This window comes from Lichenostomus cassidix, chromosome 2, assembly GCF_008360975.1.
Source record: "Lichenostomus cassidix isolate B80296 chromosome 2, HeHo_3.0, whole genome shotgun sequence".
NCBI lineage: Eukaryota > Metazoa > Chordata > Aves > Passeriformes > Meliphagidae > Lichenostomus > Lichenostomus cassidix.
In genome coordinates this window covers 77,244,851-77,268,832 of record NC_139482.1, presented here as the reverse complement: position 1 = coordinate 77,268,832, position 23,982 = coordinate 77,244,851, and the positions used below count along the sequence as shown (strand labels likewise).

Sequence of the window (23,982 nt, the reverse complement as noted above, 5' to 3'; positions counted from 1 at the left end):
TCTGCTTATTACCAGGGAGGCAGTCTGAAAGCTATGCCTGATTTTTCAAAGCAGGGACCAGACACATAACAAATATTTAATTTTGCTTTAGACACTACTGGAGAGGGTTCACACACTGCAGAAAGCCAAGAGTCTAGGAAGACCACCCACCATCCTGGACTTAGAACTACTACTTGCCTTGAACTCCTTTGACAGCAGTGGGTGATATTTGTAGCACACAAGTTTGTGGTGCTCTGTGATCCCTTCTAAAAAGCAGGAGCTGATTTAGAAGCTATGAGAATTATGCTCTACAGAGCTTCACATCATTTGAAGGAAGTGATCCTCCTGCTGGCCTTGCTAGATTTAAAGTATCAAGAGAAACAGCTTTGTGCAAGGAAACAAGGAACTCTGTGAGCAATTGAAGTTACTGTAACAAGCTGAAGTTTTCCAGATCCCTGTGGCTGATGTCCAGTGTCTACCACACACGTGTTGTGCTGCATGTGCACACTGCAACTGCAAAGCACGTGTGCAGTAAAATCAGACCATCCAACATCTGCACAGCACATCTGGTCTCGTTTATGAGATGCTGACTTGCTATGTACATGTGCCACAAGAGAAACGTTTTTAATGTGCCTTTAATAACTTTTTGCCTCCTAAGTCAATTCTCTGTCTAAAGATGTGTCCAAAGTTTTTCCTAAACCCAAGGCATTCAAGATGCTCATATCAATACCTTCTGATGTTCTTGAGATGCAAGTTGACATTTAAACCTTTCCCTAAAGTGGAGCAAAACTGGAGTCCCTCTAGAAACTAACACATGCAAGATTTTCATGTGAGATCTCTGCTGTCACTGTTGGATAAAACTGCCTGATAGATTCATAGTTGTGAAGGGGATGGGGGAAAGCAGTTTAGATTTTGCTTTTCTGTTTGCAAACATTTTATTTTCTGTACCTTTCTTCGTATAGATCATCAACAGCAGCAGCGTCAACACTGTTCTGTAACCTGGAGTCTAGAAAGCTCTTTGTCTTGTCAGCAAATAGCAAATGCAGAAAACATGAATTCACCACAATTGGTATTCACCCTAAGATTGAGACAATAAATCCAAAGTAATCAAAAATGGCTTTTCATTGACATTAGTGATTCTCAATGTTTCAGGGGGTATTGGCTTATTTACACATATATTTATACCTTCCCCATTAGGATGCTGCATTCCTTTGTCCATTGGTAAGGAAATTTGTTCAGCATCACAGATTCAAGAGACATACACAAGACACATACAGTCTTACTTACAGCTTATTACATGGACTGCAAGTATAATTTTTCTTATTTGTAGCTGAAGCATATTTTAAAATAGCTGCTTTATAAATAATCAGGCATATAATGAAATCCACAAGTACTAGAAGGCAGCTCTGGATTCTCACTCGAAAGTTCTACAGACCAAACCTCCACAGTGTTTCCCATGTGAAGGGGGACAGCCAGTGTTTCCTAAGGATGCTTTCCTTTTATTGAGCGCATGGCAGTGTTTTGGGGTATGAAGAATTGTTTCATTGTGTTCATTAGCATTTCAAAAGCATTTAGCTTGGCTGGAGCTCTATAAAAGATTGCTGTGAACTGTACTGCTGTATGTATATAGGCACTACTGAATACAATAGGAAATAGGATATATTTACATTTTTATGAGAGTTTCCTGAGTTAAAGGAATGTGCTGACTACTTTGAAGTTGAGAGCAAGTTCTCTTTCTTCTCTTCCTCAGCCTGAATGCTCTTCTGTGCAGCATAACTGTAGCATCACAGTGTAGGAAAAGTCGTTGTTATTTTAACCATTCTTGCATTTTCAAGGGTGCAAATGCAGGTGTGGGTAGGAAACTGAATCTGTGTGCTGGTGCTTGTCTGGTGACTCATTTCACACCTTGTCTGTGCTTGTGAGACATGTCACAGGGAAGAACTACGCTGCTCCCTTTCAGATCACAACTTCTACCCCTGATGGCAGAAGGGTGAGAGGGACAGGTCCTAGACTTCTATTCACTCCAAAATATGAAACATTTAACAAGTAGGTTTTACATAAATTGTGGAAGTTAACAGTAAGCTAGCTAGAAACAGGCTTCAAGGTTGGACAACTTGAATGAAGATCCTATATTTCCCCCTTGTATAGCTGGACAGTAACTGAAGGCCATGATCAGGCAGGAGTAGAAGCATGCCTTGTATGAAAGATGAGCAGGGAAAAAGAAGGGACAAACAAGGAAGAAAAGGAAGGCTTATGAAGAGTAAGACTGTCCAGTGTTCCAGGACAAAGCTGGAGGACATGCTTATTGAGCATGTCCCTCAGTGCACCAGGAGGAGGGTACACTGAGTCCATAGGAACTAACTGACCAAGAGGACATAGAAGATGAGATTTTCGACAATGACTAGTAAAGGTTTCTTGGTTTTATGCTCTCATCCTCATGTTTTTCAACCCTCTAGACACAACATGGCAATATTCCAGGAAAACCCTAAATTGCATTTGTGATAATTTCACAAAACAGAAACGTTAGAGGCTCAACCACAGGTTGAGTCCTACCAGACCTATTGCGCACAAACTGTGAAGAGCTAGTGGAAAATGCAGTCATGGTTGGCAGCTGGGGCTGCAGTAGCCACAGGATGATTGAGCTCAGGATCTGAAGGAGGGCTGGGAAGGAAAGCAGCAGGGTTAGGATTTTGTATTTCAGGAGAGCAGACTTGGGCTTATTTTTAGGGAATTGCTAGGCAGAGTGCCCTGGGAAGCAGCCATGAAGGGGAAAGATGCCCAGGAAAACTGGCTAATTTTTAAAGAAAACTTATTGAGAACTCAGGAACAAACCATCCTGTTGGACAGGAAGATTGGGAATTCTGGCAGAAGGCCTGTTTGGCTAAGTCAGGAGTTTCTCAATGAACTAAAACACACGAAAAGAAAGGAGTGTACAAGAAGTGGGAACAAAGAAAGGCAATGAAATAAAGGTGTAACAATATTACTGAGCAAAGCATTAGGACAAATGTTACAGAGACAAAATCAGGATGGTCAAAACAGAAGGTTTTGTCTGGGCAGAAAGGGCAAAATGAGATGTTACAGGAACATTATCTGGAAAAGGAAGCTCAGAGGAAAGATAAGTCAATAGATGTATGAGGAGATGGTCTAGCAACAAACACGGAAATTACTGAAAAAAAGTACTGAAGTACTGAAGTCATAAAACCCTTTTTTCTTCACAAACAAAACCTGTTCCCAGAGCCCTGTGTGTACTAGCAGATATTTGGAAAGAGGCGGTGAATAGGGAGGCACAACGCGTTGGAGGGAATATTCAGTTTGTGGGAAGAGGTGGCTGCTGACAGAGATGGCTGATGTGATTGTGGTGCCTCTGTCCATGGAAAATAATGACAACTGGGAGAGGTAGCTGAGGACTGTGTCCTCTGGACATTTCCAAACCCCCAAAGGACAAGAAGGTGAGACCTGGGGTTACAGATGTTACTTGGTGTGACAGTGGATGCCAAGCTGAACATGTGACAACTGTGTGCTCCCATCATGAATAAAGCAAATGGCTAAGGGTTACCTTAGGGGAGCATCACTAGCAGATCGAGGGAGGTTATTCCTTGATTTAAGCTGCTGCTTAGGAGGCCACAGCTGGACTAACATGCCTGGCTCTGGGACACACTTCAGGGGAGGTTAAAACCTGGAGATGGTCCTGCAGAAGGTTACCAAGATGGCCAGGGACACAGAACACATAAGCTGTGAAGTAAAGCTTGGGGAGCTGAGCTTGTTTAGTCTCATAAGGCAGAGAGTGCAGGGAGCTTGAACACCCCATGACCACACTAAGTAAAGTTATGAAGATGACAAAGTCAGACTTCTTTTTACAGTAGTACAAAACACAAAGCAGAGAAGAGTAAGGGACACATTTTTTGACTTGGGAGGTTCAAATAAGACATTAGGAAAACATTTTTCACCCAGATGGTAATACAGCACTGGAAACAACCATGAGAGATGCTGTAGAGTCTTGAACTTCATAGGTTTTCACGACTTCGCCAGAGGACACCATGACAGGCCTAATATAGCATTAATGATTGCTCTAATTTAAACAGAAAACTGAACTATATAACTCCTCAAAACAGCTCTTGTAATATGCTATAATGTGTCTTGTCTTGAAATCTGGCATTTCAAGTAGTTTAGTTTGGTCCTCTGCTGTGTATCAGGGAATGATATACAATTCAGATTGTCAGGGAAAATTTCTTGGTAAGGAAATAATTTCAGTTTATGGGCTTTTTCCCCCTTTATCTCAAAGCAGATATTTTTCAGAGTTGTTTGTTTGGAGAGGAGGAAATGTTATATTCACGCACTTTATTTTGAAATGCCTCAGTAACCACCAAAATTGGATTGGACATAAATCCAGAACTGCTAATTAAGTAATCAAATGGAACACAACCTGTATTCAAACTGCTGACATATATTTTTTTGTTTACGATATTAACTTTAGTATACTGTGGTAAAAATGGTCTGCTTCAGATTTTGTATCATAACAGTGCAGGGGCTTGCAGCATATTCTTCCCATGAATCCTTCCAGGCCAACTACCTTGTGGTGAACTCAACATTCCTGCTATTTACTGAGGTAAATCTTGCTCTGTCTTCAGAAGAAGGCTGAAAGAAGAGGAGGCTAATCTTCTGCATCTTTCATTCTTTGCTTTGTATTGGGAATAAGCTATAGCAGTTTCAAGTGCCTTTGCATGTTGTGCTGAAAGCAGATTTACAAAAGTCAGTGGTTACAGGGAACAGGAGGAGAAAACAGCCTTCTTTTAAGCTTCCTGGCTTTTTGTCTGGTTGGGGCATCTAGTGGCTCTTTTGACTAAATTGCTTCATGGCTGTAAAATAAATTGCTGGCTACAGGTTTGTTCCTCCATGAGAAAGACCTACTCTGTAATGTAATTTTTGCAAATAATTTCAAAATTTCCAGAATGCTATAGAACACACTAACAAGTATTTGCTTCTATGGATAGAAGAAAGCAGTTGAGAAAGTAATATGGGAAAGCTTATCCTTTTGTCCTCTAATATTGAATTTCATCTGTGCTCAGAGGCTTAATTAGTCAGGCCAAAATACTTTTCCTTAAAAAGTGGTTTTTAATAATAATATGCAAAAAAAGACAACAAGAGGATTTGCTTGAAGTTGTGTGACCAACTTCAGCAAACAAAAGAAACAGACATTGAGTAGAAGTGGCAGAACAAGAAAAGCAGATGTAGATTGCAGACTGAACAAGATTGGAGCTCTAGACCATGCACATGCCTATGCATTCACTACACATCACTGCAAATTCACCATGAAATCCTCAAAATTAAGCTTGCTACATCTGTTCTGGAAAACCAGTTTCATTCAGAATGTGACTGGCCCAATATGCCTTGATCAGCTTTTCTTTCTATGTGACACAGTAAGGACTTCTATTCTCAGTATTGGCAGTTTCCATGCAAAAAATTGTGTGTAGGTTAGCTTCTTCCTGAACTGCTCTGATAACCCCTCCAATACTCTCCTTCTCTTCTGCAAGGAGGAAGTGATCTGCTCTAGGTGCAGATCTGGCAACAGTATTCCCTCACTGATGCACAATTTCAGTTTTCTGGCTCTATTGGGACAAACAGCAGGAGGTGACTGAGCCAACACCACTGCTGTCAACTACCAATTCAAGAGAGGGATGCAGTCCCACTAAATCCAGCCTTGCTGTCTCTTAGGCACTCTTATTCCCCCTTCAGGGGTATAGCCCATGCTTACACTTTTTATGATCCTCACACCATAGAGCAGCCTAGTCAGCATCACAGTCTTACTGCTCTACTTGACTTGGTTAGGACCTACAGCACACTGGTGTGTATGACCATGAAAAGTGACCACACTGCAACAGGACAGACTGCCCAGATGGAAAACTGAAAAGCAAGATAATTGATTTTCCATCAATTTTGACTTGATTTTACTTACATTATGAATTCCTGTAGATCCCTAATATTCCCTTTGCATTGGGGAAAGGTTTGTTTGGGAAGGTTTGTAGGGGGAGGAAGGGGAGAGGGTGGAGAGGGAGAGTACAAAGAAGAGCTAAAATTTTTCTCAAACTCTGAATAATTCACTGTTCACTGGCCACTGCTTTGTACTCTTATTTCGCAGTTCACTCTCTCAGTTCAAGCAAATAGCTGCTTGAAAGTCCTCTTGCTAATGGAGTGGCTACCAGAATTGGAACAAAAACCTTTTAATTATTTGATTATTAACCTTTGCTTATTAACAACTCAACCTCCTGGAGCTCATGGAATCCAGGACACATTTACTAAACTGGCACTTACGTCCAGGTGTGGTATTAGCCTTGTTATCCTGACTGATGAATTAAAACACACAAGTTTGCTCAAAACAAAAGAGCAGATGGGGTCAGTACAAGCTGGCATCTGTGAACTTGACTGACCAGAAGTAAAACCATATTCCTCTTCACGAAAATCCTGTGTTGAGGACGTCTAGACTGTAAGGTCACACCGTGGTCTGCTGGTCACAGCTCTTCTGGAAGGTGCTTGGGACTTTTAATATCTGGGAAATTACGGTGTTCCAGGAAGAACACCAGGAAAGTACTTGTAGAAAGTTAAAACTTTCCATTCAAATGGGTGGCTTGTCCAGTGAGTTTTATGTCAGACCTACCAGCAGTGGGACATCTTTTAGTGATTTTGATGAGAAAAGATGATGCCCTCTTTGTCCCATTGGAAAGTTATCAGCTTTTTAACTCACTAAATAGCAGCCAGAGGTTCTGTTTGCATGGTCTGAGTGGTTGTTACTGAAATTAACTGATCTTCAGTGAAGGACAGAATGGCAGTGCGGTGGCAGCAGCAGCCACGCCTGTCACCAAAGCTGTTACCAGTCCCTAAATAAACAGGAGCTGCTGGGCAAGCAAAAGCAGCATCTGCTTCTACTACATGAAGTTGTCCAGTTGCACTAGTCAATGAACTGGGGCTGATAAAGCAGGCAATGTATGATACTTCTGTGCTGGAGTAAAGTCAGTTATCAGCTTCTGCATCCCACTGGCCTTTATCTTTTTCCTTCTGAAGTTTTTCAGTAAAATTTGAACAATTTTGTGTGTCTAAGTGCGTGCTAGATTTATATACTGTGACAACTTTGATCCTACCATATGTCAGGAATCCCCATATGTTCTTTCATTTGTAGCATCCACAAGATTCACCCAATAAAGGCAAAAGGTACAGCCTGGCTACAGACCCTCTGTCATTCAGCTACAAACAGCTGGTAGTGCACATTACAAGGCTTATTTAAAGCTCAAGTACTTTCACCCATCCTCTCCTATAACTAAACTTGGCATGTAAAACTGTGAAAATAAAAATATCAGTGTAGTGTAGCATTTCAAAGAAGCATTCAGGAAGCAGACACCCTGTCTTGCTCCAACATGGAGATTCCTGTGGCTGAATGTATGGTCCATGCTCTGAGAATGTATCCATCTCTGGTACAAAAAGAAGGTCCTCTAGGTGTGAGGTGCATGACTTACCATGTAGCTGCTCACTCTTGCTTTTGGTAGTCTGAAGCACTGGGTGCTTTGTGTGACCATCTACTAGTAACATTTTAATTTCAGATAAATCTCCACAATTGGCTCTTGACTGGAAGCAGAGGAATGTTTTTGTACCCAGGAGTGTTCTCAACAACTCTATGGACATGTTGTAAGTTGAGGAATAAAGGGTTTGAGGTGTAAGTATAATCTGACTCTTTTTCTGGGGAAGCCACTTCAATCTCAGCATTTACAAATATTTTTAGATTTAGCCTCCTCAACTACAGTTGTTTAATTTGACTCTTCATAAGTTGTTTGCAGCTTGCTCTTGGCACAAATAGCTCAGTAAAGAAACAGCTTTGAATCTGGTGCCTCCAAATTGAAGGAATAAAGGGGACTGAGAAAAGTGGCTGTATAAGACTAGAGCTGCTGTCGTTTATGCAGGTTTAAACTCTTTCCCATGCCCACTTCAATCACCATAGATCCTCAGAATACCTCATTTCAATCAGTTCCTGATTTAGAGATACCCTTCATTGTGAGAGGGTGGGAAAGGACAGGGAAGGTACACAAAACAAGTTTATAAGCAGTAGGAAGACAGTAGAAAGAAAACAAAATGATCCTATGAATTTATCTCCTACAATGAGCCCCCAGGCTTTCCCACAGTCAGCTTCCAGGATGGGAGTGGTGTCAACAGTGGCAACAACAGCTAGGTCTCAGGAATACTTGCCCCTGTCAGAAAAATTTGTCCATCTTGTCCTTTCTCTGCTTTGACTCTGGGGTAACACTGGCACAGTTAGGAGAGTTTTAATTATAACACTGTGTTTGCAAAAGTACAGATGTAGGTGATCATCAAGTGGCCCCACGTGATGCAGCTTGAATCCGAAAGCTGAGCTGTGGCACCAATGTCACAAATGCTTTCTCACCAAGGAGCAGTGTGCCAGGCAAACCAAATGGCTTAAGCTGCAGTTACCTCAAGGAATTGCACGTTGTGGTGTCTTTACACAGCTAATTGAGGTGCCAGCAAGCCGCTGTGACAAACTGGATACTGCAGAGTAGCAAGCACAGGGCTAATCCACAAGTGAGGAGGAGCCAGGACCGAGAGAGGGGCAAGATAAGGAGATCAGCCAGATCCAGGGTTCATCCAGAAGGTTCAGTCAGAAGAGCGGAAGATTGGGTCAGAGACAGGGATAGGATCAAGGACAAGAGTGGTGTAGCTGGACAAGGACTGATAGGTTGGGCTGAGCTGGAATACTGGGTCATGGGCAGGGGTGGGGGAAGTCCCAGGGGAGGCTTGGCAGGTGCAGTCAGAATTAACAGTGCCCTTGGGGCCATGGTCCTCAGGTTCGAAAATAGAAATTCTCTCTCAAGGTAGGAATCCAAAAACCTGTGTTTCAGACAGAATGAGCAGTGCAATAAATAAAGTATATAAGCATCCTTTGGTGCAGAGATCAGAACACAAAGTATTGGAGCAAACATTCTTTTCTGTGCGCTCACTTCTCCTACCTTTTAGGAGGTACATCATGGGTAGCTGTCACATCAGTTTGATCATGCAGTCAGGTGTGCATTTGATCCTGCATTACTGACATTCTTGTAGCTGAATGAGAACAGAATAAAATACTACAAGAGAGGCCAATTCTGATCACTATCAAGATATTGATATGGTTGCTCCAGCTGTTAACTGAAAGACATTTTTGTGGCTGTAGAAACCAAACACTGAATACCTTATTCAGCTGTTACTTCAGCGAAATTTGCCACTGAAAATGGAGCAAAGAGTCCCAGATCTAACCTATAGATGGTCATGGAGAAGCCTGGCATGCATAAATCATAAGGGAAGCTTATGGTAGTTGAGCACATTTGCTTCTTTTGCACATAAGTGACTCTAACTCTTTTGAGTAACTGGAGTAAGAGACAGAAATAACCCAGATAATTGTACTGTCAGAACAGCAAATATATCCATCTTTGGAAAAACTTGCATGCAGGCTTCAGTGGAGCAGGGAAGCCTTTTAAAATCGATGGCTAGTGCAGGACCTCCTGGGAGGCACATGTGCTTTGTGTTACAGATTGAGCTGAAGCCAGGAATGCTGGGGTAAAGCAGGGTTCAAAACCCACATATCTCTACCTGGCTACAGGCATGAAGCACCAGTTTTTATGGTATAAACAGAACCAGTGTAGTAAAACTAGACTCAGGTATGCCTACCAGCATATGACTTCAGGTTGTCCAGATTAAAATTGTTATTGTCTGTCTTCATGTCAGGACTTAAATTTGGATTGAGGTGTTCCAGTAGTGATTTATCAAAGTTGCTATTTTGGTATTTGAACAAAGCTCTATATTTTAAGTGCTTTTCCTGCAAATTTATGAAATAATACCTTGTGTCTGCCTACGCCATTGCAGTCAATTTTTGAAATTCAAGTAGATGGTATTTATGTAGGTGAGGAGAATGACATCCACTGCAAATAGAAAGTTTTAGATATGTCTTACACTGGCATCTTACATTTGCCCCAGAATAAATGACTCTATAAACAACAGAATCAACAGGGAATTAAACTGTAATTACAGTTTCGATGTTCCTTATAAAATTTACTTTACATGAATAATAACTTTATGAAATGCTTAAAATTTGCATTGCATGGAGAAAGAAAAAACACCATTATTACGAAAATGCTTATGGGGTAAACGGGCTTGGGAAAATCGCTACATACGGGAAACTGCGGTTATTCTCTTCGCCTGGATACGGGGAAAACCAGCTCTTGCCAATAAACTGAACAAAATGCTCCCTCTTGTGGTGTAACCTCGGGAATAGGGGAGCAGAGGGAGGCAGCTGGAGTTCGGGGGTCCCGGCTGTTCCTGCAGCTGCAGCCGGAGCTGGCAGGTTTGGGAAGCCCTGAGCTGTGAGGAGCCTGGATTTGCTTGTTGTGTTGCGATGGGAAGCGCGAGGAAAGCAGGGTTTCGTTTGCAAGGCTGAAAGAGGGGCACAGGTGAGGGTTTTAACTTGATTTATTTTCATGTTTGCTGGTCATCTCTCACTCCTTATGGAGTAAAATGGAAAGGCCCAGCATAGGTACTCCTTACTGATCCTAGCTTCTTCTGAGAAAAATGTCCAAAGAGTGATTGAACACAAAAATAGAATTGTGGGTGACAGGAATAGAGGCAGTGTGGTGGAAGGAGAGGGGAGATGTCCTTGTTAGTACTTTGGACTTCTGCTGTGGCAATGCTGGGCTAAGAGTTATGGCTTGTTGCTCTTGTCAAACCTAAAGACTTGATTATTAATCAGAAAACAAATGATAAAAATTAAAGATGAGGAAAGAGTATTTAGGATTGGATTTGTTTCCTTCTGGAGAAGATGGAAATATGACAGCAGGTGAGACCTGGAAGAGAGACAGGGCTGAAAAAGGCTGGGCCTGAAATGTTGAAGCTGAAGATATTTTATTTCCGTGTTCAACATGAAGTAAGTGGCAAGAGGTGACATGAAGAGCTGGCTAAGAAGACAGAGGTAGCTTGGGTATTTGTTAAAGCAGCGTAACAGTGTGGATTTCAGAAAAGCAGCTGTTAATTACACCTAAGGGCCTAGACACTTGCCTGTGTTTCCACAACAGACCTGGTTATTCATCTTTTTGCACGTGTTTCTGTTCTGTGCTTTTTCTTCTTCCAGATACCATTTTTTCATGTCAGAAGAAAAAGGTGAGGATACCTTACACACCCCTACTTAAGCCAAAGATAGTCAAAGTTTGCTTACAATACCCATTTGCCTAAAAGTATCACTTTTATTAAGTAAGACATTCAGGTGTATATCATACCTTGATGCAGCTGAGTAACAGAAGTGAATATTTCACAAATTTTGAATTTGGCTGCTCTGAGATACATAATTTAGCATGTAGGTGTATTTAAAAGAATACTAGCTGGTAAACTACGGTTACCATTTCAGCCCTCTAGCTGCTGAAAACGGTAAAAGGATCAAAACCCCTCACAAACTGATAGTAGCAATGACTATTTCTGTGCCATTTTTAGTTGTACAGGCTTTTCCAAGCAAATTACTCAGTATACACTCAAGAATTTTATTTTTGAGATATACTGTGAACTTGGTGTAACTTGTACTTCAGCTACAAGGTCTGATAGTGCTCAGTTTCACAGAGGTAAGCATTCCTTGCCTAAGCCCACCTTTATACACAGGCTTAAATAACAGCCTCTTGTTTCCATTCTAATATTGCTTCACACTAATTGTGTAGTGGTTGGGCAATTTTACAAGACAATCTCGACAGTCTGAATGTCGTGGCCTCATGGACACTGCCAGCCTTGATCGTCCCTGCCCAGCCCAACCTGGGGCTTCCCCTGAGCCCTACCCACGGTCCAGACTGATTTCAGCCCAGCCCAAGCCCTCAGTCCCTCACTGAGCTGTTCTGCGGACATGCTGCTGTGTTGTGCCCGCCTCTGCCTTACTCCATGGCTAAATTTTGGACCCATCTCGCCTATCACTTCTCTCCAGCCCTGCCTCACAAATGCTGCTGGCTCAGAAATAAAACTGAGGAGAGGGATTTTCTCCCTTGACCTTGCAGCAGACCACCGCCGGGCAGGCGCCGGCGTTACTGTTCCCTCTAGAGGGAAGCTCTGGGGAAAGCGGGCGCACCCCTGCTCCCCCGGGCTATGCGGAGGCAGCGCGGGGGCGGAACGCGCCTCGCCTCCCCGGGGAGCAGCTCTCCCTTTCTCCGACAGCCGAGGACGTGTCAGGGCGTGTCGCCCTCCCTTTCCTCTTTTTCCTCGATTACCCAATTTAACGCTGACTGCTGCATGCCTCACCCGTGCCTTCCGCGGGGGGAAGGGGTCCCGCCTGCCCTCCCTCCCTCCCCCAGCTGCGGCAGGGCGCAGCCAGCCCCGCACCGCGCCTCAGGAGGGAGGGATGCTGCAGCGGGGCAGGTGTGGCATGGCGAGCTCTGCGCCCCGGCGGCTGGAGAGCCAGGCCTAACCACCGGGGAAACGCGGAGATACGAAGGAGAACTAGGAAAATAAAGTCCCATAAAATAAAAATACGAGGAAAAGACTGGCTTGTGAACGCTTTCACGAAAATACGGGGAATTGTCCCTGCCCGGAGAACCCGCCGTGCCCGTGCTCGCTCCTTCTCTCTGTTCTTCCCTTTTCGCACTGGGCTTTTGTGTGAACGCGAGGGGACAACGGGGTCTCCCGACCACTGCCCGGTCGTCCCTGTGCCTCGCATCTCCTCTGGCGTCCCGGACCGGCTCCCGCCCCGGCAGCTGCGGGGTGGATGCTCGGCGCAGCTACAGGTTGCAGGGTGCGGTGTGTGAAGCACATAAACTCAAACGCATTTTATTGCCCGATAGTTTTCCTACATGGGAATTTCCGGGAAGCGTGACTCTTCGCACCGCACATCACAACGCACACCACAGCCCTCAAAAGAACACCCTGGCAGCCGCGCCCTTCGTCTCCACAAGCCCTGCTTCCTTTTCGCTCCACGTCCATCGAAAACGCAAACCGGACTTAACCTTATCACGAGCCTACTACGCGTCTCTTACTCGGTCCGTGTTCCCAGATAAATGGGAAATAGCTTCCATTGTTCCTGTTGAAAGCTGGTGCTGCTGGCTTTGGAGCCCCAGTGTAGCCGGATCGCGCCCCTTGAGCCAGAGAGCTCCCCAAGACGTGCCGCCACCGCGGTCCGCTCGCGGCGGGTCCGTTCCACCGGCCTTCCCGGGCTGCGGGGTCCCGGGGCGATCACCCGGCGGAGCCAGCGCCCAGCCGCGCCCAGCCCTGCCCAGCGCGGCCACCCCTGCCCGGCCGCCGCTCGGGGAGCAGAGGGCGCCCCAGCCCCGCGCATCGCCCGGCACCGTGCAGCGGGCGCGGAGCGACGAGCAGGGCGCACCCGGCCCCCGCCGCAGCCAGGTTTTAAAATGAGGGCGGTGGGAAAGTGCGGGCACCACCCTCGGTTATGCTGTGGCGGCCCCAGGGATGCTTTGGAACAGTGGGAGAGCTGGAGGGATACCAGTCCTGAAGCCCCAGCGACGTTCAGGCCAGCTCTTCAGCTGCAGGAGCGCCCGGGAGAGATCCGTTCTCCTGAGAAATGTGTTGCTTTCCTCTATTTTGATGCCTTTTGTGTTTAACGGGCAAACCCTCTCCTTAAGCGCGCCAAGAGCATCCACGCCCGGGATTTTTTAGTCTCTTCCGCCCGTGCCGCCCCTCTCCGCCGTGCAAGCGGCTCTCCCGCTCCCCGAGAGGGCTGCAGGTGTAGGCAGGCGGCCCGGCTTGCCCGCTCCGTCCGCCGCGCAGCATCCCAGCTCCGCCGGGGACGGACCCTCCGCCCCATGGTGCGCAGTCGCCCCCGCCGCGGTTCGGGCACGGAGGGTCGCGGAGCGCCCCGCACCTCGGCCCGCAGCCCTGCGCCGCGCCCTCTCTCCTCGGGGCAAGGAGGTTGGCCGCTCCCTTCCCTTTTTTTGAGGGGGGACAATGCTGCAAGGTGCGTTCCCGGACCCGCGATCCAGCCCCCCCGCAGCCCCCACGGCTGATATTTAAACCTGGGGTCCGTGCGCCCCCTAAGCGCGAGCGCCGCGCAGCGCATCCCCGCCCGCCAGCCCGGAAAATAAATAAATAAGTGCGTGTGGCTTTTGAACTGCCCACAGACTGTCACAGGGAAGGGGGGAGGGAGGGAAAGAGGGAGGGGGAGAGAGTGAGAAATGCAGAGGCAGCAGCCGCGGTAGCGGCGGCAGTGCTCCAGCAGGCACTAGGCACTCCAGTCCCGGCGAGCGAGCGGGCGAGAGCCACAGCGCTCCGAGCGAGGCGAGGGGGCTCTGGGCTACCTGGGACTCTCTTTGTGACACCCCAGCACACAAACGCATCGACAGGGACAGAGGAAAACCACATAAAGGTAAGACGCGGTGTGTCTCACTTATGCCAAGTACACAGCAGCCCGCGAGAGCTTTGCCATTTTTATCATTTTCCCCCTTTCCGTTTTGTCTCGATTGTGGGGAGGGGAGATGTGCGTGTGAATCGGTAAGAGCAGAGAGAGCGGAGCAGCCCGGGAGGCGCCTGCCCGGGCACATTTTAGGAATATCGCCGCGAGGAGCTCTATTCCTCGAGAGGGGACCACCTGGGAGCGGGATCGAGGCACACAACGGACCGAAGGCTATTCCGTGAGATTTAAATGCCCGGGAAGGCTCTCTTGGGGAAGGGTGGGGGTAGCGGTGGGTGTGGTGGGAATAATAGTGGTTTATGCCCAATTTCTTTTCGGTGCTTTTAGCCCGTTTCCAAAGAAAGTCTGCTTAAACACTAATAGTAATTAAAAAAAAAAAAAAAGAAAAAAAAGAAAAAAGGAAAAAACCCAAGAAGATGCCCAAAGCTCTCCATGAAAGGAAGCGCTGGGAGAAGAGCACGCACGGCGCCAGGAAGATGGCTGGGCGGGGGGCGGCGGTGCTGCAGGGGGATCGCGGGAGGCTCGGTGGGGCGGGGGGGGCGTCGGGGCGGGCGAGGCGCGGGGAAGTGGCGCGTGCCCATTGTGGCCGGCGACAACGCGATTGTCCCCGGCGAGGCGGCGCGGGAGCGGCGCTGCCTCCGCGGTCACGCGTGCGCGTGGACGCGCTGGCGGGCTTGAAGCGCTGCTCCCGGCGGGGCAGCACACGCCGGGGCTCGGGGGGCTCGCCTGCCCGAGCAGGGGCTACGGACCCGCCGTCAAACACGACAGGGACCGCCGCTGCCGCGCTACGCCCCGCGGTGCCTGTTCTATGAATATTCACCGACTGCCGCCCCCCGCTTCCCACAGGTCTCCATCAACCCTTTGCCTTGCCGTTTTCCCCCACCACAGCAAGCTACACCTCCCCTCGACCTTTTTTTGCTTTCCCCACCCGACCCGCGTCGCCGTGTCGCCTGTCCCCCACGCACACGCGTGCCTTTCAAACGCGGCTCCCGCAAGGCGCTTTCCCCGCGCCTCAGCTGGGCGTGGCGGCTCACGCGGGGGAAGGGGGGGCGGACACACGCACACCCCCGGGACACCCACACCCTCCTGCCACGCCGGGTGGGCGCCGCGCGGGGGGATGCGCAGCGGCGGGGGGATGCGGAGCGGAGGGGGGATGCGGAGGGAAAGGAGGATGTGGGGCGGAGATGCGGGGCAGCGGGGGGATGCGGAGCGGAAGGGAGATGCAGAGCGAAGGGGGGATGCAGGGCGGAGATGCGGCTCAGAAGGGGGATGCGGAGGAAAGGGGACATATGGGGCAGAGGGAGGATGCGGGGAGAAAGGGGGATGAGGGGCGAAGGGAGGATGAGGGGCGAAGGGAGGATGCGGGGAGCCCCCGCCGCCCTGCCCGCGCCTTTGTCTGTGCGCGGCGCATGCGCGGAGGCGGCGGCGCGGAGGGGCCGGCGGCGGAACAAAGGCTCCGCGCTGCGCCGCGACCCCCGGGCGCTGCCCGCACCCGCCCTCCGCCAGCCCCGGCTGCTGCAGCGGGGTGACCCTGCCGCGCCCCGGCACCCCTCCATCCCCAGGCTGCGTCCGGCTTGGCTTTGGCATCTGTTACTGTGCGCCATGGCGGAGAGGATCCGTGCCCCCCCGCCCGGGTGCCCCCCTCACCTCACCGGGACAAAATTTGTCATTTAGGAAGGGGGAAAGGCCAGCCGTGCTGGTCGCACCCTCCCGCCCGCAGCGGGTTTCGGTCGGCGGCAGGCGAGCGGCCGCGGGTGCCCCAGAGCTCCCCGCCCCGGGCTCCAGCACCCTCCCCCGCTTCTCTGAGCGGCCTTGGAGGGCAGGAGATAGGTGGGGGGCAGGAGATGGGGGACAGGGGGTCCCTCTGCAGCAGTGCGGGGTCGCTCGGGGGTCCCTTTGGGCAAAGAGGGCGCAGCGGGTGCGGCGTACGTGCCGCAGCAGGAGCCCCGCGGAGCAGGCACGCCGCAGGGACGTGCTCCTGCCGGGCTCCGGCTAGGAGACACGCGTGCTCTGCGTGCCCGGGCGCTCTGCTGGAGCATCTCCCTCTGCCGAGGGGAAGCGATCTATCAAGAGGAAGATTGTGTGCGTGCGTGTTAGTGCGACATCTTGAAATCTCTTTTGTTCGAATTGTTGCGTCTCGATGCTGGCGTTGGTGCCGGTTCCTTTTTCGCCACTCTTCTTTCCCCGCTCTTGTCCAAAATTCGGATATACATTTCTCTTTAGAAGGAACATGCTTAAGCCTGTTTGAAATGCATAATTTTGGAAGCTAATGACAGTTTTTGAACAGAGACAACTGATGTTACTCAGGCTGGAGTTAAAGCTGACAAAAGAATATTGCCAGTGGGCTCCTAAACAGGCGATGGTAGTGGATTTTATTGCTTCCCCTCGAGGGTGATGAACATTCACTAGAAAACATACACCCCAAGGCCCCTTGCATAGCAATTACTTGGTATTTCCAGTGTTTCCAATTAAGGTCTCTTCTGAAGAAGCCATCAGACCCCTAAAATCTGTCTAAATGTCCCCTCTCTGCTTGCCAGATGCTTGCCAGGCACCACCTAGACTGGTGGCTAGGCTTCAAGCACTGAGGGTTTTTTCCCTGGGTAGTTGTTCCCCATTAAGCCAGGGAGAGTGTGGGGTGGGAGTGCCATACTGAGGGAAGATGCGGCATCTGCTGCTGCTGCTCTCTCCAGGGGAGATTGTCCAACACAATCCTTTTGTATTCAGGGTGTTCTTGAGAATTTTGGGCAACCTTAAGGGGTAAGGGAAAAAGAAGAAGCACGGACATGACCACAGGTTTGTGCACTTGCTGTCTATTCATTGTCTCACAGAACTTCATATGAGGGAGAAGCTTTGTTTCATGATCTTCCTTGCCACTGGATTGTATGCAATGACTGTTTTCTTTTTGTCTGGCTGTTGCAGTTTAGCCAGGGAGCACCAACTCTGATCTGTGGACTGAATAAACACAAAACCTTGGGAAATTCTTGGTGGCTCTGTCTATTCTTGTGTGTTTCTTGTATGAAATAGCTGATTGTGTAATACAGGGAAATTGTATGTAGCTGCCAGAAAGGAATCATGCAGCGGTTTTTTTCTGTTGATTTGAACTTCTGAGTGTATCATATCCTGTTAAAATCAACATTAAAAGGGTAAAACTGGTAAAATTACTGTTCAAGTTATTGCTTGAAGCAATGATCAGGTGAAATTTTTTTCTTCCCACCCATCCCCTTCCATGTTTCTTTGCATTTGAAATGCAACACCCTCTGAAGCAACATGGTGATACAAGACTGATTTATTTCAGAAAGTGGCATACCTTTGGAGCATAGCCTTACCCTGAGACTACAGACTATGCAACCTCCGTAATTTGTGAACCGTCTCTAGAGCTGTCTGTAGTCCTTAAGTATTTGTGTTTTGATCTTTCAAAATTAACTCTGTGGAATAAATGGCATTTTCCAAGTGAAGCTGCTTCTGTTTGTGCTGTGTTCCACTGGTAGCTTTGCCCCGTGCAGTGAACCATGAAGTCCTTCAGCAGAGCCTCCTGCCTACACCACAGCTTCCATCTGAACAATGCTAAATTCCTCCCCTGTGCCACCACCCACCTATGGCCTGATGGCATGCACTGGGGGACAAAACCTGGCTGCAGGGTAGAAGCAAGCCTTCCCATGAAACCTTGGGAGAGTTCTGTGTGGCTACATTTTCAGATGCTCAGCTACCATTGAGCTGGTAATTATTTGGAAATCTGACATGGAAACCTGATCTTCCACTAATTTTGAAAACAAGATTTTTGGAAAGGTTTTTTTGTTTGTTTGTGTTTGGAGTTTTTGGGTTTTATTATTTTTTTTTTTGGTCCCATCTGTATGAAGAGTATTCTGCAGTTTTACGTACACATTTGCACATCTTGATTTAGGTATGTAGGTGTAAGTGTAGTTTCCACGGGTGCAATGTAAATTTAATGTTTACATTTTTATTGTTCAAGTGAGAAAACTGGATGCTCTTCAAATATATAATGAAGAGTGTAATAGTCGACCAATATTCAAGGCCTTACCTTCAGTCATACAAGGGCAGTAAAGGCAGGCCATTCTGAGGTGTGCTACAGAAATACAGAGACTGATTTATAACTAAAGAAAGATACTTAGGAATGGCTTGGGTTGCTGCTTCTGTGTCAATCAGGAATGAAAAGAATGAGGTAACAACCAGAGAAATCAAAGAAATTCCTGAAAGCATTATAGACTTGATAATAGAAACCATATGCAGCATAATGGGGGTTTCATGCATTAGTAGGAAATGCTTTCAAGATTAAAAAAATATGCAGGGGGAAGAAGGGGGGAAACCTCTTGCAGAATGGAAAGATCTTTAAAGTCTTCCTTACAATATCTTGTATTTTACAGTTCTCCTCCCTAAAATCGTGATGCCACCTAAGCTTCTTACTTCAAGATGGAGAAATGTGGTTGATATAAAAATGTATCTATTGATTATTTGGTATGAAAATTCATAAGTTTAAAATACAAATAGATTGATAGCAATGTGATTCCTCAAACATGAAAGATTCCTGACTTGCCAGAATCTGAAAATAAATCCTTTGACTTTCTTCAGCACACCAATAAATGCAAAGAGATACTGATTTGTAACACATGTGGAATGGTCAGGTTTTGCCTGGGAGCAAGATGTGTAGTAATTCCCTCTTAAATACAGTTAATGGAATATAACTCTGAGGAAACAGTTTTATTAATAAAACCCTTCTGTCTTAGGAAATAAGTCAGAGACTGATCTCTTTTGATGTGTTTGGTATTGTCTTTTGCAGAATAGGAATGAAGTAGCTTGACTTGTTGGGGATAGACTGCCAAGTACCCCACCAGTGTGATAGTGTTGGGAAAGCCACATGCTTTTTTGTCACATGTTGCATAGTTTAGATTTTAGCCTGGTAAGTGGTGCCACATATGATTATGATCTGCTGATCCAGGGATTTTGTGTCTTTACGAATTTGAACGTCTTTTCAGAAGATTTTATTTTATGTACACTGCCCTAGCAGTTGTTCAGAGCACCATGAGATTCATGTAAAGCACAGGACTGATAGCAGGAGCTTGATTTTGATTAGAAACCTATAGTCCTTATAAAGGATACAACACTGAATATGTAATAAGACTGGGCCTTTGCCACCTACCTCTTGCTAATTGATGGATGATGTCATGATGGGGATTGTAATACTACTGATGCCTTGGCATGAAGAAGATATGAATGCAATGTTGAAGTATAACCTTTTCCTTCAGGCAAAAGCCTGGTAGCTATAATGACAAAGTTTCCCAAGGATTAGTTTTAATGACAGAAATCTATGCCATCATGACTTCACATGACAAATGCAAATTAAATCTACAAGTAGTAAAATCAGGGGGCTGCTGGCTTCCTCTTGTCTCAATAGTCTTTAAATACTCTGTGGGATGTAGAACACAACCCCTTCAGGAAGACAGATCCTGGGTATAATTTTTGAACTTGCTTTCTTTCTGTTGTTACTGTTTTCCTTGTGTGATTGGTTGGTGATGGAGTGGCTCATATGCAAAATTACACTTTGACGTGATTAACTATTTTAGGATGAAGTCAATGGTCATAAAGCGGGATCCTGTAGGTGTGCATCTGCTAGACAAATTTAAGATGATTGCTGAACTATGGAGAAGAAATGAAGCAAAGTTAGACAAAACAAAGAATGGATCGACAGTAATAGAACTGGTGCAAGTCTCTCTTGTCTTACTACAAGCTTAGATGAACACATGCAAAACGTGCACAAATCAGGATATAGAAAACAGTGAAAACCCAATTGCAAACACATAATCACCATGGGAGAGTAACACCATGAGGAACACTTTGGTATGTGCTTGTCTGAGATAGACTGGAGCCAGAGAATTGCTACATCAGCTTCCTGTAATCATCCTTCCTCAAGGCAGTGAAGCGTCATTAGCGGGGAACGAAAACAAAAACAAAAACAAAAACAGGCTAGAGATGGTGTAAAACCAAGAGTCTGGGAAAGGACAGGGTGAAACCTGCCACCACTAGATGAGGTGTTCCGGTTATTTCTACATTTCCCTTTCCTACACAAAGTTTCCAGTACGCAAAGTTGCTGTATTTTAGCCAGTGCTGGTAAGTGCATGATTGACTTCTGCTGCTAATTGTGCCGAGCTGGTGGGAGGAGGCAAATTCAGTGAGCCCTGAGATGGTGAACACAGTTCTTCTGGGTTTCTTGCTGTCAACAGAAAAACAGAGGCAAATGGGGAAGATGCGCTAGCTGCTCTAACCAACATGTTTCCTAACCAGATGTGCTGAGAGAGTGGGGCTCATTTTCCTCCAGCAGCATCACTCAGCCCTGCAGGTGAACTCTGCACCAGTGAGTGTGTAATCCACACTGGGAATAGCTGGTGTCACTGAAGAGAGGGTGAAAGATGCGTGTTGGCCATTGCTTTTCTTTTCAGATCTACAAGCCTTGTGGAGCGAGGGAGACAGTTCTCCAGAGCATAAAATGCAAAAATCAGGCCAGATTTTCCAGGCTCTTTCATTCTACACTTTGCTTTAGATATAGGAGAGTACTGTTGGTTTGTAACTTTATTTCACTTGGAGCTTTCACTAGGAACATGTGAAGCCTTGTTGGGGTACCTGAGTGCTCACGGTAGCCCCTAAACCTGTTATTCAAATGCCTAAGTTAGCAGAACAAAGAAAATGTGGAAATGTGGAAACCCTTTCCTTGTTGCAATTCCCACATGCTCTACGTAACTCCAGCAATCATAGCTAAGAGCTTTCTGATAGCTCTAGAACGCTGCATGCAGGATGGGAGTGTTCAAGGAGAGTGAAAAGTTGTCCTTGAAGATACTATTTTCCTGAAGGATCTGGTATTACTCACAGGAAAGAGTTTTAGTAAGAGGGACTTATGCATTCTCTGCTCCTCTATGCTGTTCCCTTTTCTCTTTTCCTGCCCTTGGAGATCTTCATCTGGAAGAAAACCGTTCTACAGTGAAGAGGCATCAGCAGAAACCTTTTAAGCTGCTTGTAGCCACTTGATGTTCCACCAGTATTGTGCAATTTAATGATTTATTCAGTGCTAGTTTCCCTAGTGATATCTAGGGGAACATTCAGCTTTCTGCATAGTGGCCCTTGCTTTCCATCCAGTTGCCTTGAGCGGATGACATTACCTTAATGAATAATACTTTCAGAGCCAAGCTAAGTAAAAGCTGCCATGTGCACTGAAATATGATAGTTCACTGGAGTGTACTCTTTTCCTGTTCATGTAATAGTCAGTAGAAGCCTCAACAGAGCTCAAGGAAACTAATATTACAGTATTTTTTTATAAGCGCTAGAATGATTATTAGGTCACCAAAAGTTCAGCTGTCATCCTCTTCTGTGGATGAGTTGGTGACTGACAGATACATGAAGAAATTATTGGTGCTGCTAGCAATAAGAATGTGGTGAGACACTCCTTATGGTGTCTCCTTCCCGACTAACAACACACTGTATTGACAATCCACTAGGGCACAATGGATTGAAAGGGACCTTCAGTGCTGAGGTACCTTCTGTTACCAAGGATTTGAACTATATTGCAAGTCACCCACAGGTGTTTTTGCAAACATCTCCTGGAACGTCACTGTCACCAAGCCATTATGGAGAGGAGCAAACATATCAGTTAACAGATGACAAATGCTTGAAGCAGGGTAAATATTGTGTCTTTAAATGCTTGCCATGTCTGCTGGAGCTGATATATGGAGCATGGTGTTGAGGGAAATGAGCTGGCTTTGCGTGCTCTCCCACAGCCATTGACCCTGTGAGGAACATCCAAGTGCCTCACCATCTAAAACACCGAGGTGATAGAGAATGAAGGAAGTTCTGCACTGACAGATTTGTGGTTCAGAAAAAAGTCTGTCCAGGAGCTTTCTGTGGAACAATGGCAGTAAATTTACAGGCTGAGAATAGAAGTATTTATCTCAGCAGCTTTTATTTCCTTTCTACTTAAAAAACAAGTTCATTGGCACATTTTCTCTTGGCTGAAGAAGCTTTTTTAAATGCTTCTTGTTAGAAGAAGACTTTAAATGCTTTCTTGTTAGAAACTTTATACTAACCTGTTGGGATGTACCATATTTTCTCTGTCCATATTTGTTAACGTGTCCCATTAAAAAAAGTTTTGTTGTCTTCAAATGATCTTTTATGTAGCTTTGGCTCTGTACCCTTCCTTGCCATGTTCCTGTAGATCACTTATCTGTATTTAAAATGAATTATCATAGTGGCTGTGTTTCCATTTCTCTTGCTTAACCTTTCTAGAAGTCCATATTTTCAGCCATGAACTAACTCAGCCTATTTAATGGAACACCTTGATAATCCCACAGTAACATGCAATGTGTGCATTAGCAGACATACCCAACACAGGAAGATCTATGTCATCAGCTTAATTGTGTGCTGTCATTCATATGTAATGAGCAGAGGTATGAGTACAGAACCACTTAATGTAAAACTTTAATTTTAAACTCTGTAACTAGTGCTAGTAGACCCCAATGGTTTGCATGCATATGGCTCCCAAATCTAGATGTTCACTGAAGTGAGATCATATCAACATGAGAACCTGGTCTTAAACAAAGTTTCATGCAAATCCTGTAACAATATGGAGAATTTGGAGCTCTGCCAGCTGAAAGCATTCAACAGTTTTAAACTTCTTACCACTTGAAGAAATATTAATGTGATTTCCTCTGATGACTGAAGGGGGGGGGGGAAATTTTTCCTTTTTACACGTTGTGTTAGTTTTAAGCAAAAGTGGCTCTTGACTAAATGAAAAAAATCCACCAGCAAACCCAAACCTCCTGTGATAGTTTGAATTGTCAGTCTTATTTTCAAGAAGAGCTAGATTTGTTTTATTCCTGTAGAAAATTAAATTGCTGCAAGCTCATAATTAAACTGCATTATTGAGTTGAAAAACCTTCCAGAACACAGTTTTAGGGGAAACATTTGCTATTATAGAAGACAAAGCTTGTCTGTCAAGCTGAGGCTGTGCTGGGTTGCATATTGCATAAAGGCCAGTAGCTGTCACAGTCATACTGGCCTTAGTTTCATTTAAAGAAAACCCTTCTTTGGATCCACTTCTAATTGCTCTAGATTTTAATTGTGTCTAAATAAAGCATAACATCTATAAATGATGGAGACATCAATGTGATTGCCATGGACATTCGCTATGATGCCATCAAGGTGAGGAATATGTTCAGGCCAAGTGAGTTCCCAATGATCAATATATATGCCTTTTATTCTGAAGGACAAGTTTGTAGCTACAGAGTGAAGAAACAAAATAGCTTTTGGTTGCTGTGGAGGGTCCCAAAGTAGGGGGCTAGGGAACTGAAGGGTATTGATTTAGATCATCTGCTGTACATTGTGATCCCAAAAAAAAACCCCTCAAAGGACATTGTTTTCATTAGAATTACAGCTAGTTAATTGACTCCTTACACAGAGAAAACTTGCAGTGTTGATAGAGCCAAAATAATAGATAAAGTTTATTCACAGTCTGATCTCTGCCCTTTCAAGTTTTGAATACTAATATTTGTTTCAACTACGCAGAAGTTTTGTGCATTGGAACAAAAACC

General features: G+C 46.0%; 1 protein-coding gene across 2 annotated transcripts in view; it reads left to right on the top strand.

The window, feature by feature from the left end:
* Positions 1-14,135: 14,135 nt before the first annotated feature.
* Positions 14,136-23,982, top strand: part of BASP1 (brain abundant membrane attached signal protein 1) — a 50,334-nt gene continuing 40,487 nt past the window's right edge. Inside the window, exon 1 of one of the 2 annotated variants that reach the window (XM_085052110.1) lies at positions 14,136-14,347. The gene's annotated coding sequence lies outside the window, so the exon portion shown is untranslated. Of the gene's footprint in view, positions 14,348-14,408; positions 14,613-23,982 lie in introns of those variants that run through there. The other variant, XM_085052112.1, reaches the window with a different exon arrangement.